The sequence below is a fragment of the Prionailurus bengalensis genome, chromosome A2 (genome assembly GCF_016509475.1).
Source record: "Prionailurus bengalensis isolate Pbe53 chromosome A2, Fcat_Pben_1.1_paternal_pri, whole genome shotgun sequence".
Taxonomy (NCBI): Eukaryota; Metazoa; Chordata; class Mammalia; order Carnivora; family Felidae; genus Prionailurus; species Prionailurus bengalensis.
In genome coordinates, this window is record NC_057348.1 from 66,099,326 (window position 1) to 66,116,681 (window position 17,356).

The window sequence follows — 17,356 nt, forward strand, 5'->3', positions numbered from 1 at the left end:
TTCTGAATAATTCTGCTGTCAACATTCACGTTTGTGCCGACATATGTTTTCATTTCTCTTGAGTGTGTACCTGCTGGGAACGTAAATGCTGGGTCATTTGGCAAGTCTGTGGTTAATGTTTTGAGGTTTATTTTGAATAAACACCCTAACTCAGACTGTTTCCAAGGCAACGGTTACCATTGTGCATTTCATCTGCTGTGCTGAGGGTTCTAATTTATCAGAGTCCTTGCCAGCTTTTGTTATTGTTTGTCTTTTTTCCCCTAAGTTTTTATTTTATTTATTTTGAGAGAGAGAGAGAGAGAGTGAGAGGGGCAGAGAGAGAGAGAGAGAGAGAGAGAGAATCCCAAGCAGGCTCCCAGGTGTCAGTGCGGAGCTGGACACAGGGGCTGATCCCAGGAACCGTGAGATCATGACCTGAGCCAATATCAAGAGTTGGAAGCTCAACCGATTGAGCCGTCCAAGTGCCTCATATCGTTCATTTTTTTTTTTGATGATAGTCAAACTTGCAGGGGTGAGCTGGTACTTCAAGATGGTTTTGATTTGCATTTCCTTCATGGTTAAGGATGTTAAGTATCATTTCATGTGCTTGTTGGCCATTTGTATATCTTCTTTGGAGAAATGGATCTTCAAATGATTTTCCACTTTTGAAATGAGTTTGTCTATCGTTTCATGTTGAGTTGTAATAGTTCTTCGCAGAGTCTGGATACTAGACCCTTATCAGGTGTATGATTTGCAAATATTCCTCTCACCTGTGGGTTGTCTTTCTTCACTTTGTTGGTAGCACTCTTTGGAGAATAAACTCTTTTAATTTTGATGAAGTTCAGTCTATTTATTTTTTATTTTTGTCGACTTCATTGCTGTGTTTCTGGTGTCATACTTAAAAGAAACCATTGCCTAATTCAAGGTCATGAAAATGTATGCCTAAGTTTCCTTCTAAGAGTTTGATACTTTAAGTCTTGTGCATAGGGCTTTTTTTTTATATATTTTGAGTTCATTTTTGTATATGATGTAAGAGGGGGTCCAGCTTCATTCTGATACATGTGGCTATCTAGTTTTCCCAGCACCGTTTGTCAAAAAGACCACTGAATTGTCTTGACACACTTGCTGAAGGTCAGTTGTTTACCCTTATAAGTTTATTTCTGAGCTGTCAGTTGTTTTCCACTGATCTGTATGTCAACATTTAGACCAGTATCACATCTGTTATTTTTTTAATTTTAATAAACGTTTATTTGTTTTTGGAGACAGCACTAGAGGCGGAGGGGCAAGAGAGAGAAGGAGACACAGAACTCGAAGCAGGCTCCAGGCTCTGAGCTGTCAGGACAGAGCCCGACATGGGGTTCAAACCCACGGACCGGGAGATCATGATCTAAGCCAAAGTCGGAAGCTCAACCGACTGAGCCCCCCAGGCGCCCCTTGGTATCACATCTTCATTACACATCTTTGGAGCAAGTTCTGGAGTCAGGGGGGGTGTCCTGCAACACTTCTTGCTTGTTTCAAAACTGCTTTGATTTTTCTGGGTCCCTTGCACTTCCATGTGAATTTTAGGAGCAGCGTATTAATTTCTGAAAACAAAAAAGCAGCTGGAACATTTACAGATGTTATATTAACTCTTTACAACTTTTAGATGAGTATTGCTATCTTATTATATCTGAGGTTGACATTTTTCTATTTACCTATGTCTTCTCTACCTTTTCTAGACCATGTTTGAGATTTTCAGTGTAAACTCCTACACTTCTTTTGTTCGCTTTACTCCTAGGCATGTAATTGGATTTTTGTTTTGTTTTGTTTTACTTTTATTATGATTTTTGTTTTAGGTGGGTTCCACCACCCCCCCCCCCACATGGAATTTGGACTCATGACCCTGAGATTAAGTTGCGCACTCTGCCGACTGAGCCAGCCAGTTGTTTGATGCTATTGTGAATGAAAGAGTTTTGTTTCTTTCTTTCTTTGTATTTTTTTATTGCTGGAATAAAAGTACAAGAGATTTTTCACATGGATTTTGTATTCTGCTGCTTTTTGAATGTTTTGTTGGTTGGTGGAGTGTGTTTGTGTGTGTGTGTGTGTGTGTGTGTGTACTTAGTTTAATAGATTTTTTAACAGATCCCTTAGAATTGTCTTTGTATAAGATCATGTCACCTGTGAATATAAGTAGTTTTATTTCTTTCTTTCTCAAATGATGTCTATTTATTTATTTTAGAGAGGGAGAGAGAGTGTGTGTGAACATGAGCAGCAGGGGAGGGACAGAGTGGGGGGGAGAGGGAGAGAGAGAGAGAGAGAGAGAGAGAGAGAGAGAGAGAGAAAATGAATATTAAGCAGTCTCCACACCCAGCACAGAGCCCAATGCAGGGTTTGGTCTCACAACCATGAGATCAAGACCTTAGCTAAAATCAAGAGTCAGACATTTAACCTACTGAGTCACCCAGACACCCCTCATACGGATGTTTTTTATTTCATTTTCTTACCTGGTAGCCCTGACTGGAACTTCCATTACAATGCTAAAATGAATTGATAAGAATGAACATCTTTATGTTTTTCTAGACATTAGGGTGGGATGATTTAGTTTTTCATTGTAAAGTATGATGTTAGTTTCAGGCTTTTTGCAGATTCCCTTTATCATGATGAGAAGGTATGTTGAGTGTTTTCATCATGAAGATGTTCTGGATTTGGTCAAGTCTTTTTTCCCCATGTTGAGATGATCATTTATTTTTCTCTCTTTGATTTCATCTGATTGTTGTGGTATTTTATATTAATGGATTTTTTAATGTTAAGTCAAATTTTTTCCTGGGATAAATTCTACTTGATCATGGTGTATAATCCTTTGTGCTGAAAATATGTGCATCTACATACAGAAGAGATATTTATCTACAGTTTTCACGGGCTGTCTTTCCCTGGTTTGAAACAATCTGTAAAGATTTGGGGTTGATTTTTTCTTTGCTAAAATTCATTTGCGAAATCATAGCGGGCTGCTCTGTTTTTTTGTGTGAAAATTTTCAATTACCATTTTAATACATTTTAATACATTCATTTTAATACATTCGTCTAGTTGTCATTAGATTTTGCATGACTGCATGAGTCAGTTTCATTGGCTGGTGTCATTGTTAAATTTGCCTATTTTTTGTATATTATTCATATAGTTGGCATACATTTTCTCATACCATCCTTTTATAACCTTTTTGGCTTTCTGTGACTGGTGTAAAAAAAAACTTTCCTTCATTTGTGATTTTAGTAAATTGAGTTTTATCATTTTTTAATGTTTATTTATTTAGTTTTGAGAGAGAGAGAGAGAGAGAGAGAGAGCATGAGCACGAGAGGGGCAGTGAGATAGAGGCGAGAATCCAAAGCAGGCTAACGTGGGACTCAAACCTATGATTCGTGAGATAATGACCTGAGGTGAAGTGGGACACTTTACTGCCTGACTCACCCAGGCGCCCTGAGTTTTCTCATTTTTTTTTTCTTGGTCTATTTTAGCTAAGGGTCTGTTGATTGTGTGGATCTTTTCAAAGACCCAATTTTTAGTTTTGTTGATTTCTTCTATTTTTGCTTATACTATATTTTTTGTATTAGTTACCACTCTCATCTCATCTTTGTTATTTCGTTTGCATGTTTTGTGTTTATTTTAATCTTACTTTGCCAGGGTCTCAAAGAGGAAAGTTAGGCAATTTATCTGAGATCTTCTTTCTTTCTTAATATCGGTATTTACAGCCCCAAATATTCCTTTAAGCATTGCTTTTTATGCATTCCATAAGTTTTGGTATATTTTATTTTTACGTTCATTTATCTCAAAGTGTTTTGTAATTTCTGTTGTGACTTCTTTGATCCATTTGAGTTTTGAATAGTGTAATTGATTTCACACATTTGTGAATTCCCTTAATTTCCCTTTTTATTTGTAATGTCATACAACTATGCTCAAAGAATATATTTTTTATGACATAAATCCTTTTAATTCCATCTAGACTTGTTCTGTGTCCTTGCATGCCTGTCTGGAAGGATAGTGTGCATGTGAAAAGAACACATGTTCTGTGATTGTTGGATCTAATGTTTGTTTCATCCATAGTCACGTAGTCTGTTAGTGAGTGTATAATACGATTCACATCTTCTGTTTCCTCGTTGATATTCTGTCTCTTTGTCCATTGTGAAAGTGGGCTTTGAAGTATCCAACTGTTTTTTTAATTGTCTATTTCTCCTTTCAATCTGTATTTTCTTTTGGTGATCTTTTGTGAGGTGGATGTACATTTATAATTTTTTTTTTATGGATTGACACTTTTGGTGTTATGAAATGTTCTTCTTTATCTTTAGTAAAAATTTTTGTTTTAAAGTCCACTTTGTGTGATGTCCCTAGAGCCACTCCAGCTCTCTTACAAAATATTGTGACATTTCCCTCTGCCCCCCACCCTTGCTTCAGGTACAAATTTTCCATTATATATATATATATATATATATATATGTATATATATACATATATGCATATATATGTACATATATAAAATATGTATATATATGTACATATATACAAATACAAATACAAATTTTCCATTATATATTTATATATATACATATATACACACACATATATATGTACATACATATATGTATATACATATATACATATACATATACATATACATATACGTATACGTATACATATGTATGTACATACATGTATATGTATATACATATATATGTATATATGGAAATATATATATGTATATATGGAAATATATATGTATATATGGAAATATATATATACATATATATGTATATATATAAAATATGTATATATATGTACAAATATACATATTATATATATATTTTTTTTATTTGAGAGAGAGAGAATGAGCAAGGGAGAGGGGCAGATGGAGTGAGAAAGAGAGAGAGAGAAAGAGCGAGCACGCTTAGCACAGAGCCTGACGCAAGGCTCAATCTCACAACCCTGGGATCATGACCGGAGCTGAAATCAACAGTTGGTCATTCAACCGACTCAGCCACCCAGGTGCCCCCAAATCTTGGTTTCTTGAATTAGCTCTTCTCTCTTCTTTATTTTAAAGACTTTTTTTTTTGGTCTTGTTTCTTCAGAAGCTCAATTATGATGTATTTTGGGTGTGAGTTTTTTGGGTTTTTCTTATTTGAATTCACTCAGCATCTAGAATCTACATGTTCATTCATTTTTCCTCCTTTGGGAAGTTTTCAGCCATAATTTCTAAGAATCCCCTTTTCAGTCCTCTTCCTTCTTTCTTTATGTACTTGGACTTTCATTTTATAAATGTTAACTCTTTGGTTATTATTCCAAAATCTCTGAAATCCTGTTCATGTTTTACCTCTACTTTATTTCCTGTTTATATTGGGTACATTCTCTTGCCAACCTTCAGGTGCACTGATTCTATGCTTTGCTTTTCCCACTGTACCATGCCAACCACCCAGGTGGTTTTTCTTCTTTTTCTTTTTCTTTTCTTTTCTTTCTTTCCTTTTTTTTTTTTTTGCAGTGACTTTATTTTTTAGTTTTAAGTTTTCATTTAGAACTTTGCTTTAATTTCCATTTATTTTCTGGGGTTTTCTATTTTTTTATTATTTCAAAAGAACTTGTCATTTCTTCCTGAAGCATGTTTATATTTTAAACCCCCTTTCTGATGATTCCGGCATCCGATTCATCTTGATGTTGGTGTCCGTTATTTCATTTCATTCAAGTTGCACATCTTCGTATTCAATCCTTTATGGATGACTTTTCTATCGTATCCAGGTTTTTTTGACATAATATTATGAGTCTCGGGACTGTTTAAATTCCTTGTTTTCAAATAGTTCTCTGTTGTGGTATGCCATTTGGAATTCAGTCTTGCTAGGTTCTGCCTCTACAGTTCAAGTACAGAGCTAACCCACCCTGCTTCATCGCAATTGGGTAGAGAGGAAGTTTCACTCCTTTCTCATCCACAATAGCACCTTTCAAGTAGGTCACCTACACACACTGCCTCACTGACTTTGAATTGAGGTCTATGCTCAGCTTCTCTCTCGTCCTTGCTTACTCCAGAGAAAGGCTTCCCCGGATTGTTTTGTTGCTGCCGGGTGTGGGCGGAAGCTCAGCTTCTTGCTGGGCCCTTAGAACAACAGAGGAGGGAGGAGGGAACAGAAGGCCAACTGGCCTTGCCTCCCACCATGTTATTCCGCCTCACTGATGCCATGTCCCGGTGGAGGCTCAGCTCTCCCCTGGCTCTAAGCTACACGAGAACTGCGTGGGGACTAAGGTGCTGACAAGCCTATCCTCGCTGCGCCACCTTGTTCAGTCTCACTGTTGTAAGGCTGGAGTGGAAGCTCAGCTCCCCATGGTGCCACGTCACCACCACTGTGGGTGAAGGCAAAGACAGATGCTCAAAGGCCATGTTGAGACCTCTGGACACCAGGTGGGGGTGGAGGCAGCCAGTGCTGATCTCTGTCAAGGCTATCTTGACAGAACAATTGGAGGACTGCCTGCTTCTGCTCAGCAGAAGATGGAAGATCGGGCCCCCACTCTGCCCTGCCTGTTGGCACTGCTGTGGCTGGAGAAGCAGAGAGCCATCGTCCCATTCTGCCTTATGGAAGAAGAGGGGGACCACCTTCCTGCCTGGCCAATTGACACCACTGTGACAGGCAATTGGAGCATTGCCTCTGGCTTCTATGGAGGGGGGTGGCAGGATGGAAAATCAGCTCTGAACTCAACCTCACTGAAATCATAGACAGTTGGGAGAATCCGGAAGAACTGCCATTTTCCCGTTGATATTTGACAAGTCTAGGGAGGGTATTTCTGGAAAGCTTTTATTCTATCTATCCTCCCTTTTCTGGTCTTATGGTTAGGGGCAATAGCTTTTCTTGGAGCTATTTTTATCTGGGCTTGTTTGAGGTTCCTGGTTGAAGGCTTCTAATGGTGTTCTGTCCAGGATGTAAGAGGTAGTGAGAAACCCAGAGGTGGATTTCTTGGAATTCTCTGGGAAGTCCTCCTTCCTCCCACTTTTCTGAGTCCTCCTAGGCTTGTCTGATGTGCTATGTCCAGACATTTTTAGTTTTAAGAAAAAGGATCTGGGAGGGATGGAGTTACTGTATTTTTGCTGAAACTGGGACCACGTGACATTCAATCTGATGAGAGGCATGTTCCCTCACCACTTCGCCCTTTCCGCCAGATTTGACGCTGAGGTGGGAGCAGCTACAGAGAAGATAACGTGGACAGTAGAGAGCAGAGGGCTTGGCCTCCTCCTCCTCATTGCCGGTGAGGGTGAAACTGAATCATAAGATAGGCTTCAAGTCTTGTAAATCACAAGACAATAGACAGTTTTGTTAATGAGGCAACAGTGACCATTGATTGTTTACTAGCAAAATTGGCCAAAAATTAATGGAATCTGCTAGAAAGCTTCAGAGGCAGGGGAAAAAAATACCCCGACTAAATATAATAATTTGAAGTGACAATGAGTGAGTGAGCCAGAAAGAGAGAAAGAGAGAGGGAAAGTTGCCTTTTAATTGGGCAGTGAGTTAGTCATATCCAACATACCAGTTATAAATGGAGAAAATGTCATTCAACTAAGAAAAGAGAAGAGAGAGGGAAACAAACCACAAGAGACTCCTGAGACTGGAGAACAAACTAGGGGTTGATGGAGGGAGGTGGGCTAGATGGGTGGTGGGTACTAAGAGCACTTATGGTGAGCACTGGCCAATATATGTATGTAAGTGACGAGTCCCTAAATTCTACTCCTGAAAACCAATATTGCCCTGTAGGTTAACTAACTAAAATTTCAATAAAAATTTTAAAAATATCGTTCAACTGAGGGGCACCTGGGTGGCTTAGACAGTTAAATGTTCCACTTTTGATCTAAGCTCAGGTCTTGATCTCAGGGTCATGAGTTCAAGCCCTGCATTGGGTTCCATGCTGGGCATGAAGCCTACCTTAAACAAAAAAAAAAAAAAATATATATATATATAATTTCCATATATATATCTCCATATATATTTCCATATATATGTATATATGTGTATATATATGTATATATGTATATATATGGAAAAAAAACTTGATAACACTTGTAAATAAAATATATTTGTGAGAAAAAGTAGAACGGATTAAGAAATTAAAGATAATTATCTCTTGAATGATACTAAATATTCCACTAACACTTTTTAAAAAATACAACAAAATAGACAGAACACATCTAAACCCTTAAATCAATGAAAGAAAATCTCTATTTAACCAAGGATTTTTTCTTTATACTTAAAATAAAATATCCAAATATTTCGAATAGAAGTTCTCAAAATATAATAGCTATGAAGTAGCTTAGGGACTTCAAACATGAGTCACCAGAAACAATTGTCTGAGGCTTATTTTTCCCTGAGTCTACCTTAACCTCATAGGTTAATGTTTTCATGTGGCCTAAGTAGTGACTATTCATCCAATATTTTGCTCTAAAAACATGATATATAGAATGTTCCATGAGAATAACCTTGGGCTTTGCTGAAGTGATCCGTAAATATACTTTTTGAGCTCCTTTTGTATAGCTTTAGTTCCCATGTATAATCCATAGACTTCCAATTTTCCAAGACATTCCTCTAAAAGTACTTATAATTTTAATATACATAAGAAGATAACATGTCTAAAACCATGATCAAATAATTCACTAGGAGTATTTAATAAAAATAGTCATTATTCATTTTTATCAGATCAAATTTTATAAAATCCATACCAAGAGTTTTTTCAGTGACACTCAACAAGTTTGTGGGTTAAAGATTGAATGAATTCTTTCGTACTCTTGAGTGGATAGAACAGAAATTCAAAAAAAATGTTATATAAAGTCAACGAGTGAATATTACAAATTATTTTCTTAAATTGAGGTTAAATAACCTAATTTATGTTTTATACTCTATATGTAGTAATAATATATGTGTATTATGTGTGTGTGTGTGTATATATATATATATAATATTGAATGTGTATCTATATATGTATATACAGTATGATAGAGTAACTGTAATCTCTTCTAAAAATGCACTTTAGATTTCACATTAAAAAGTGGGAGAAAAAGGTGTACTCAGTTTATTTGAGATTTTGTGCTTTATTTCATTCCTATTGCAAAATAATGTTAAATAAGCATTTGTTCTCAACATTCAGCAGACTCATAGGAAGTTTTTGTTGCTTACACCAGATTGCTCTGCGACTATATTTCAAAGTAGTAGGATAAAGAGGCAGTTTACAACCAATGCTTTCAAGTAATTCTTTAAGCCTATAAAACCACATTTAGGCAATTTTTTCCCCTTTCAAGTAAACAGTAAAATATATCCTGGAGCTAATCTTGGATTTGGTCTGGTTCTAAAAAAGGCTTTGTGATAAACTTCGTAAACATTAAATTTTAAATCATCAGCATTCAAAAGGGTTCTGGTAAAACAATGCTTGTTGTTGTGTATGCATGTTCTCGAAGGAACAACCAGAGTTGGACAGTAAAGTGATCAAAACAGATTTTATCCAGGACTATGAAGTGGGGGAGAAAAGGCGTCCATACAGAACCAAGCTCAATTCCCAACAAAGCATGGGCAAGTGGGGATTTATAACCAAGGACAGGGGAGAAGTCGGTAAACAGAAATCACTAAGAGGAAACAGAAGTGTGTGTGGGGGGCGGCTTTTGGCTAAACTGGCATAACAGGATTCTCCCCAAAGACAAGTCAGGATGATCAGACATCCTGGGGGAGGGTGCAGGATGAGGAACCTGATCAGATATCCAGGGTGATCAGGGTGACAATATATCAATGGTTGGAGGTCCTTGCTGACACCGGTTTTTACAGTGACATGCACAGATGGGTTGAGGAGAAGGTTCAGGGGCCTGACTAAATTTTGGTCAAGCAAAGAATCTTTGCGACTGTGTGCAGCTCAGATTACACGTGTATGTGCGCAAGCACACACACACACACACACTCACAGCCACTAGCTTTTCAGAGAGAGCATTGAAATCAAAATATTCACAACAATTCCACAATGTAAAAAATAATAATCTGTTACGTAACTTCCTAATAATTAATAAACAATATGAAGTGGAAATCAAGCTTTTGAACTCCACAACTGGTTATGATTTGTACGTCTTCAAAAGGACCGATGGCTGTTGACAGGGAAGGGAAGTCAGTTCTTTCCCTGACCCATGAGGAGCTGAGGCAAACTTCCATTTCCTCAGCAATATGACCCCTGCCTGTGAACACATTTAAACACAAGAACCACTGATCAAGATGCCCTTCTTAATCACGTAGGACTTACCTGAGTGCTAGCGATTCCTGCCTGTTGGAGGTAACAGTGTTTGATGAAGTTTCTTTCCTACCCTCACCAGACAACCCACCAGAAGTGAACAATGGGCAACATTAGGCCATAAGGGTCTTTGTTGTTTGCCGTGATCAGAAGAGCTTTGTCCAGATTTGCGTCTACACTTCCCCTCTTAATTCCTCTCTGTGTCCTGTGGGCAGGGCCAGTCAGGGGTCCCCAGTGGGGCTGGAAGACCAAGGTAATGGGTTTCTCACCTATAGAAATATATTATACTGATGTTAATATACAGATGTGCTTCCTGAGTCACCAAATGAGAGGAGTTCTTTCACTACAAAATAAATTGGAGAATTTATTTTAGGAAGCCATTAAATGCTATTTTTCTGAGGCCTACTGTTCCAAGACATTTTTGAGTAGATAAATTGTCTCATATTTACCATTAGGATGGATCTTGCAACAATGTCAGGTGATAACACAGAGGCCACTGAAGCCATAAGATAATGTTGCCAGGGGCGGACCATGGACCTTTCTGCAGTTTATCTCGGGGTGGGGGGTAGGGTGGGGGGGGGACTCTCTGACCTAACCAGGTTTTTTAAAAAAATTTTTAATGTTTATTTATTTTTGACAGAGAGAGAGAGAGAGAGAGAGAGAGAGAGACAGAGCATGAGCGGGGGAGGGGCAGAGAGAGAGGGAGACACAGAATCGGAAGCAGGCTCCAGGCTCTGAGCTATCGGCACACAGCCGATGCGGGGCTCGAACTCACCTACTGTGAGATCATGACCTGAGCCGAAGTCCGAGGCTCAACCGACTGAGCCACCCAGTGGCCCCACCAGGTTTTGAATATTAGGAATTTTGAACTGCTTTTTTATGTCTACTACACTAATTTTTTGCCAATTACCTGTTCATGACCTTTCCTCAAACTCTGCTAGAATATTTTTCCTCCATAGATATTAAGCTCATTCATCCTTTATTTCTCTTACCTATTATCCATAGCTTTCTAAATGTGTCTTTTAATTTAATTGTTCTTGTTTTTTGTAATGAAAAAGTTTCTACATCCCATGGACTCAAATCCATTGATCTTTTTTATTTTTCTGTGAATTTTCTTCTTTTAATGTTGAATGTAATGTCTGTCACTTCCCAACGCTACACAGATAATCACTGTATAAATATTTTCTTCCAGCATTTTAATGGTTTTTTATACTAAATAGAAATCAACCATAATAGTGACTTGGATTTTCTTTATTGCCATTTATTATTATCTGTTGACAAAATCAGACAAAATCCCCAAATTATCACTTCTATGTTTGTTACTGTGTTTTGATTAAATTTTCATTGCATTTCTTATGAGGCACATATTTTTATGTGTTTGTACTGCATCTTATTTGACATGCAATGGTTCATGAACGATATGAATTAATGGTGTTTATATCATCAGTAATATTAATCATTTAACATTTCTTTTTTTTTTTAATTTTTTTAACGTTTATTTATTTTTGAGACAGAGAGAGATAGAGCATGAACAGGGGAGGGGCAGAGAGAGAGGGAGACACAGAATCTGAAACAGGCCCCAGGCTCTGAGCTGTCAGCACAGAGCCTGACGCAGGGCTCGAACTCACAGACCTAGAGATACTGAGCCAAATTTGGACGCTCAACCGACTGAGCCACCCAGGCACCCCTAACATTTCTTTGAATGCTTACTTCCTTGGATTTAACTTGGTTTAGTATACTTCCAAAACTTTCCACGGAAAGACAATCTGGAATAAGGTTTATTCAGTTTGCTTATGTTGTTGAACGTTCAACTCTGGGTACAAGTTTCCTTAGAGGAGGCCCTGTGATCTTTATCTAGATTCTGAGGCCATTCTGTTCTTCAGTCATGTTTCTGTTTCTCTGACACTCCCAGGAGAGGGGTTGAATTCATTGATCTATAGGTTTTCCAGTGAGGGTCAAATTTCCAAAATATTTCAAGGATCAAAGACTGCTTAGAAGAGTGAAGGTGTGATGAACTAGAATTAACACCTAGAAGCTGTCACCCCAGTGACACCCTTCAGAGCAGGGCGGGGAATCCCAGCTACAACTCCATGTCTCATATCCATGGGGACCACATTAGAAAGACAAAGGTATATCCTGATGAACACTGAGTAATATATAGAATCGTTGAATCACTGTATTGTACACCTGAAATTAATGTTAACACTGGATGTTAATCACTGGATTAAAGTTAATATGTATATGTATATACATATGTATACATATGAGAGAGAGAGAGAGAGACTTTTAGCTTTCCTGCCCCGTCTGCATTACCTCATCTTCCAATCAGTTCCTGGATCACTTTTTAATAGCTACCTCTCCACCACTCACTGAGGAAATTAGAACTCATTTTCATAACGGGATAAATACAGCATCATTACGAGGCAAAGTAGCTTCAGTAAAATCATATGACCTAAGCAGGCCAGGAACAGGTATTTATGGAACAAATTCTTTGGACTTAGTGTGGAGTCTGGGTTGTGTAAAGGTGACAAAGTCCCAGCTTTCCTTTGAAGAAAATATGACTATGGCGCATTAATCATTCAGAGAATACAATAGCTAAGAACATTACACTGAAAAGTATTATTATTATATGTAATAGAAATCAAATGATTATGGGCATATTATGTTCCAAAGTTACGTCCGAGCCTTTCACAAGGAGCGGAATTTAAGCTGGACTTTGATCAGTCCATTCAAAGATGTCACCATGAAGATAAAAAGCTGACATGAGAGACAAACGTTTATTTGGATCAAAGAATCACAATTTTGGGAGCACAGATTCAAATAATAACCAGTAGCAGTCCCACCTGTGTGATGAAAACAAGGAAATTTTGTGAGACAGATGAAGGGGGAGTCAGTTACATGAGGTGGATAAAAGAAAAGATAATGGCCAAATGGTACTAACAGGCTGAGCTGCCTTGGGTTATATATGGATCAACTGTTCTATTCGTGCTAACAATGAATCCATTCCCATATACATTAGTGAGCTACTTAGACTTCAGGAAGTTCTTCCCACAGTTGTATGGTCAAGATGCCAGTTGTCCCATTGGCTTTATGAGAAACTACTTGTAAGACGGTTGCTGCTTCGGACCCGGTCCAGGGGTCTTTTAGCCCACTTCCGGAGTTCATGAGCCACTTGGGTTAGAAAGAAAATGGAGCTTTTCCCAAAATGGAGTCTCTCATGGCCGGAAGTTGTACACCACAATTCCACAAAGGAAAATGTAGTTTGCACAGATTGTGTCTCTGATTTTAGAGCATGTGTGGAAGAAATCTTAGGGGGAATCTCAAATGATGAGACCTGAGTGTTCCCAGGAATTGCTGTCCTCCCTTACTTAGCGCTTTGATAAAACAACACACACAAAAAGATAAATAACGTTTTGGCATAGGCCTATGTATCATTTACATTAACAGAAATGCTTCACTAGAAATGGCAGCTGCAGTTGCAAATTGTACATTTAAAATATTTTCATTCACATTTTGGAAACCAAAGCACTGTTCTATGTGCTCAAAATATCGATCCACATTACCTGCGAGATAACAGTGCCTTTTATGAATAAAATATTTAAAATTCAAATATATACGGTGTGTTTGTGAAATAAAGTTGAAAAAACTATTTGTTAAATTTTTGACTATCTGGAGGACCAACTGGACTGACTCCCAAAAGCTAGAGGGACAGGACCTGTGGGCAGAAAGAGCTTCACTGGGGTTATGACAGGTAACTGATTATATATCCTCAGGTTGGGACGGGGTCAGGGAAAGAGTCTCTAAGGAATTTTTGAAGCACGATTTCCAGGACCTTGAGGGACCAGTTGCTGTTAGGAAAACACCATTTATTACCGTTTAGTAAAACCTTAGTCATGAGGCCCTTCAGATGTATATCAGGGGGGCATAAGTTTGGAGTATGATGGCCAGCATATATCTTGGGACAGTTGAGATAAAGGAAGTTTCCAAAGAAAATTTTATATGTTAAAGTGGACTTACAGGATCCTGGAGGGTCAGGATAATGTGAAGCCAAAATTCTCTTTTGCCCCTAGCAAAGTGTCATCATCGAGACAGCTGAGCTCCTTGAGGGAGGTCACTCTGCCTGTTTCAAGGACTTGCCAATGGGCTATAGGCAGTAGAGGAGTTTTCATTTGCCTTAGTTTCCCACACCACCATGGCCAGCACTTAAACTGCTTTCTTTTGTTCTTGGGTTGCTAGGAGTGTCTGAGGAATATCACGTATATTTCACTTGGGTGGTGGGGGTGCGGGGGTGTTAGATTGTACTTTGCCCTCAGCTTACATTGTGCTCCTTCGTCATTACCAGGCAATGAACTCAATTCTGATGCTAGCTACCTGGAAACAGTATAAGATCCCACAGGTAAAGAGCTCAGTCCCATAGGCCTGCCCTTCCCCCCACATCAGATGCCAATTGCACGCCCAGATTGTGACCTGTGCTTCTGACTGTCTATAGGTTGGAGGTTCCCACAACACCTTCTTGGGGGTTCCTCAATTTGCCGGTGTGGCTCATGGAATTCAAGAAAACTCAGCAACTAGGTTACTAGTTAATTATAAAGGATAGAATTCAAGAATGACCAAATGGAAAAGACGCATAAGATACTGGAGGGGACATGGAACTTCCATGTTCTCTCTGTCACACCACTCTTCCCCTATCTCTACCTCCAAAACCCATCATTTTGGGTTTTTATGGAGACTTGAATATGTAAACATGATTGATTAAATCACTGGTCTCTGTCAGTGGTGGTTGAACCCAATCACCAGCCCCTCTCCCCTCCCCCCGTCCCGCCCCCACCCCCCAAGAGGTGGGACTGAAAGTTCTGACTCCCTATTCATCTTATTGTTCCCTGGCATCCAGCCCCTATTCTTATCTTAGTGATTTCATTTCACATCCATTTCACTCACAGGCTATGCAGAGTAAGGGAAACTGAATTCTAGTAGATTTTTTTTCTTTCTTCTTTTTTTTTTTTTTTTTTTTTTTAGTATTTGAAGTTCTGTTTTTGTTTTTGCCTAGGGAGTTAAAGTGGAAAAATAGAGAGAAATTCAGATAACATTTCTGTCAGAGGCGTTTCAATTTTAGCTGAAGGAGAATGGGTACAGATGCACATCATTTATAATGAGTTGAAATGGCTATAACAGAGGTTGATCTTAGCTCCCTGGAGTGCATTACCTGAATACTATATTTCAGTTTCAGTTTCTCAATTAAAAACAAACAGGCAAACAAACATACTGTCAACTTTCAAAGAGTAAGGAGCTATTAGGAGAGGAGAAATGATGATAAATAAAGGCATGTTGATGACGCCCCAATGGTAAGCCAACTTTGTAAGTGATCTGAACGATCTTGGGGAGCTAAGACTGAGATCTAGCTACTTCTCTGCCCTGTCTCATCCAGCAAATCCCTGTAGATATTTTTGAAAAATCCATGTCCTCCATATCCTTACCCCTGACACATCTGTAAACCGTGTGCAAAGATACAGAGGCTTGCCCATCATGGACAGATCATCGGCACTATCTAAATGTATCACTAAGTTCTTTGTTTCTCACATCATTTGTATGGGGGTGTTTTGGCTTTCCTTTCGAGACCCACAGTGTCAGGGCTTTTGACTGACGCAAGTAGATTTTTGCATCTGTGGACTTTACTTGCACCGGACAGACAAATCAGGAGTATGCAATGCTGATATGTTTTCCCCAGGCCTTTGTTTCAGTGGGTATCACCTCCAGGAGCAATCTACCTTGGACAGTAGCTGGCAATGTGCAGAAGCCATCCTATCTCTGTGGGAGATGGAGAAAGCATGAAAACAACCCTGTTCACAAATATTCCACCAGTGAGTCCCACGTCTTCTTTCAGGCACTTTCTCTAATTGACGGAGATCTAGAAACCTATGAGAGCCTGGGCTTTCTGAGCCATTACTTTGGCATCCTATAGGGCCAGAAGTAAGGATTTGGAAGCCAATGAAGTGGGCTGTGTCAGATACACAGTAGTTATGCATATGGTAGTTGAGTAGAGTCATCTTGTAGGTGGTAACCATAGATTAGCTAAAAGTATACCTAGGTCACGACTGGCTTTGCCACCTTTTCAGAAACAGCACAGGCCCACAAACATAGTATCATTCTACACGAATAAGGTAACACGATCAACAAAAGGCTGGAAAAAGGCATGGCTGAGAGGAAAAGTGTGAACACGTGTGCTGCCGCATGGAGGTGGTTTGAAGGAGTGGGGTTTGGAACCAACGCCAAGAATTCTTGAGATGTCTTCAGTGCCTAAAGGTGTTTTCATTATAGTCTGGGGACCAAACCCATGGTGTGGAGAGCTGCCCTTGAGGTTGTGACGAGTGACTGGTTCTAGAAGATTTTCAAACCTATGGAGGGGAGGGTGATGTTGGGGCTCCAGGAAACGGGAGTCTGTGGATTCCTGGGGGTCTGGTTATGGATAAGATTTTGTTTTGTTTCTTCTAAATCATTAGGACAGTTCAAACTGATAAAGAATCAGGTCCTGTATGACTGTGATCTCTATCAGGTAAGCCCTTGTTTTTCCCTTTCTTTTTTTCTGGGGCAGACAGGAGCGCCTGGGGTAAGTCACACATATCCCGTGGGGCCTGGTGGGGTGTTAGCTTGGGCTTTGCTCTCAGTCTGGCTTTTGCTCCCTCCTCAACATCACTGAAAGTACAAATAACGGCGAGTAGTTATGGCTTGGTTACACCTTACCAATCGCTTCATATACCTTAACTCGTTTATTCTTAACTACTCCCATAATATTAATGTTACAGTCATCATTTTACAAGAAAATAAACTGAGGTTTTCAGGATTTCAAGTTTCTTCCCCAAATACATTTATTCAAGTGGTGAAGTCAGAATACATTTCAGGTCTGTCAGACAGCAAAGAGATTTTCTTCCTTTGAGAGTGTAAAGAAAAGAGACTTTTTGCTTTGGAGCTCAAACACCACGACATGAGGGAACTTTGGGGAGACTCAGAAATGAGGACTAGCCTGATCCTTATTTGTCTGAACGACGCACGTCCAGTTGGCCAGGTGTTAATGGAGTTTTAAATATTTTTAAATGTATGAGATATGGGTACATTCAACCATTATTA

At 38.9% G+C, this 17,356-nt stretch overlaps 1 pseudogene; it reads left to right on the forward strand.

Annotated features, from left to right (window-relative positions):
• Positions 1-6,476: 6,476 nt before the first annotated feature.
• The window catches only part of LOC122488199, a 58,366-nt pseudogene continuing 47,486 nt past the window's right edge, over positions 6,477-17,356 (forward strand).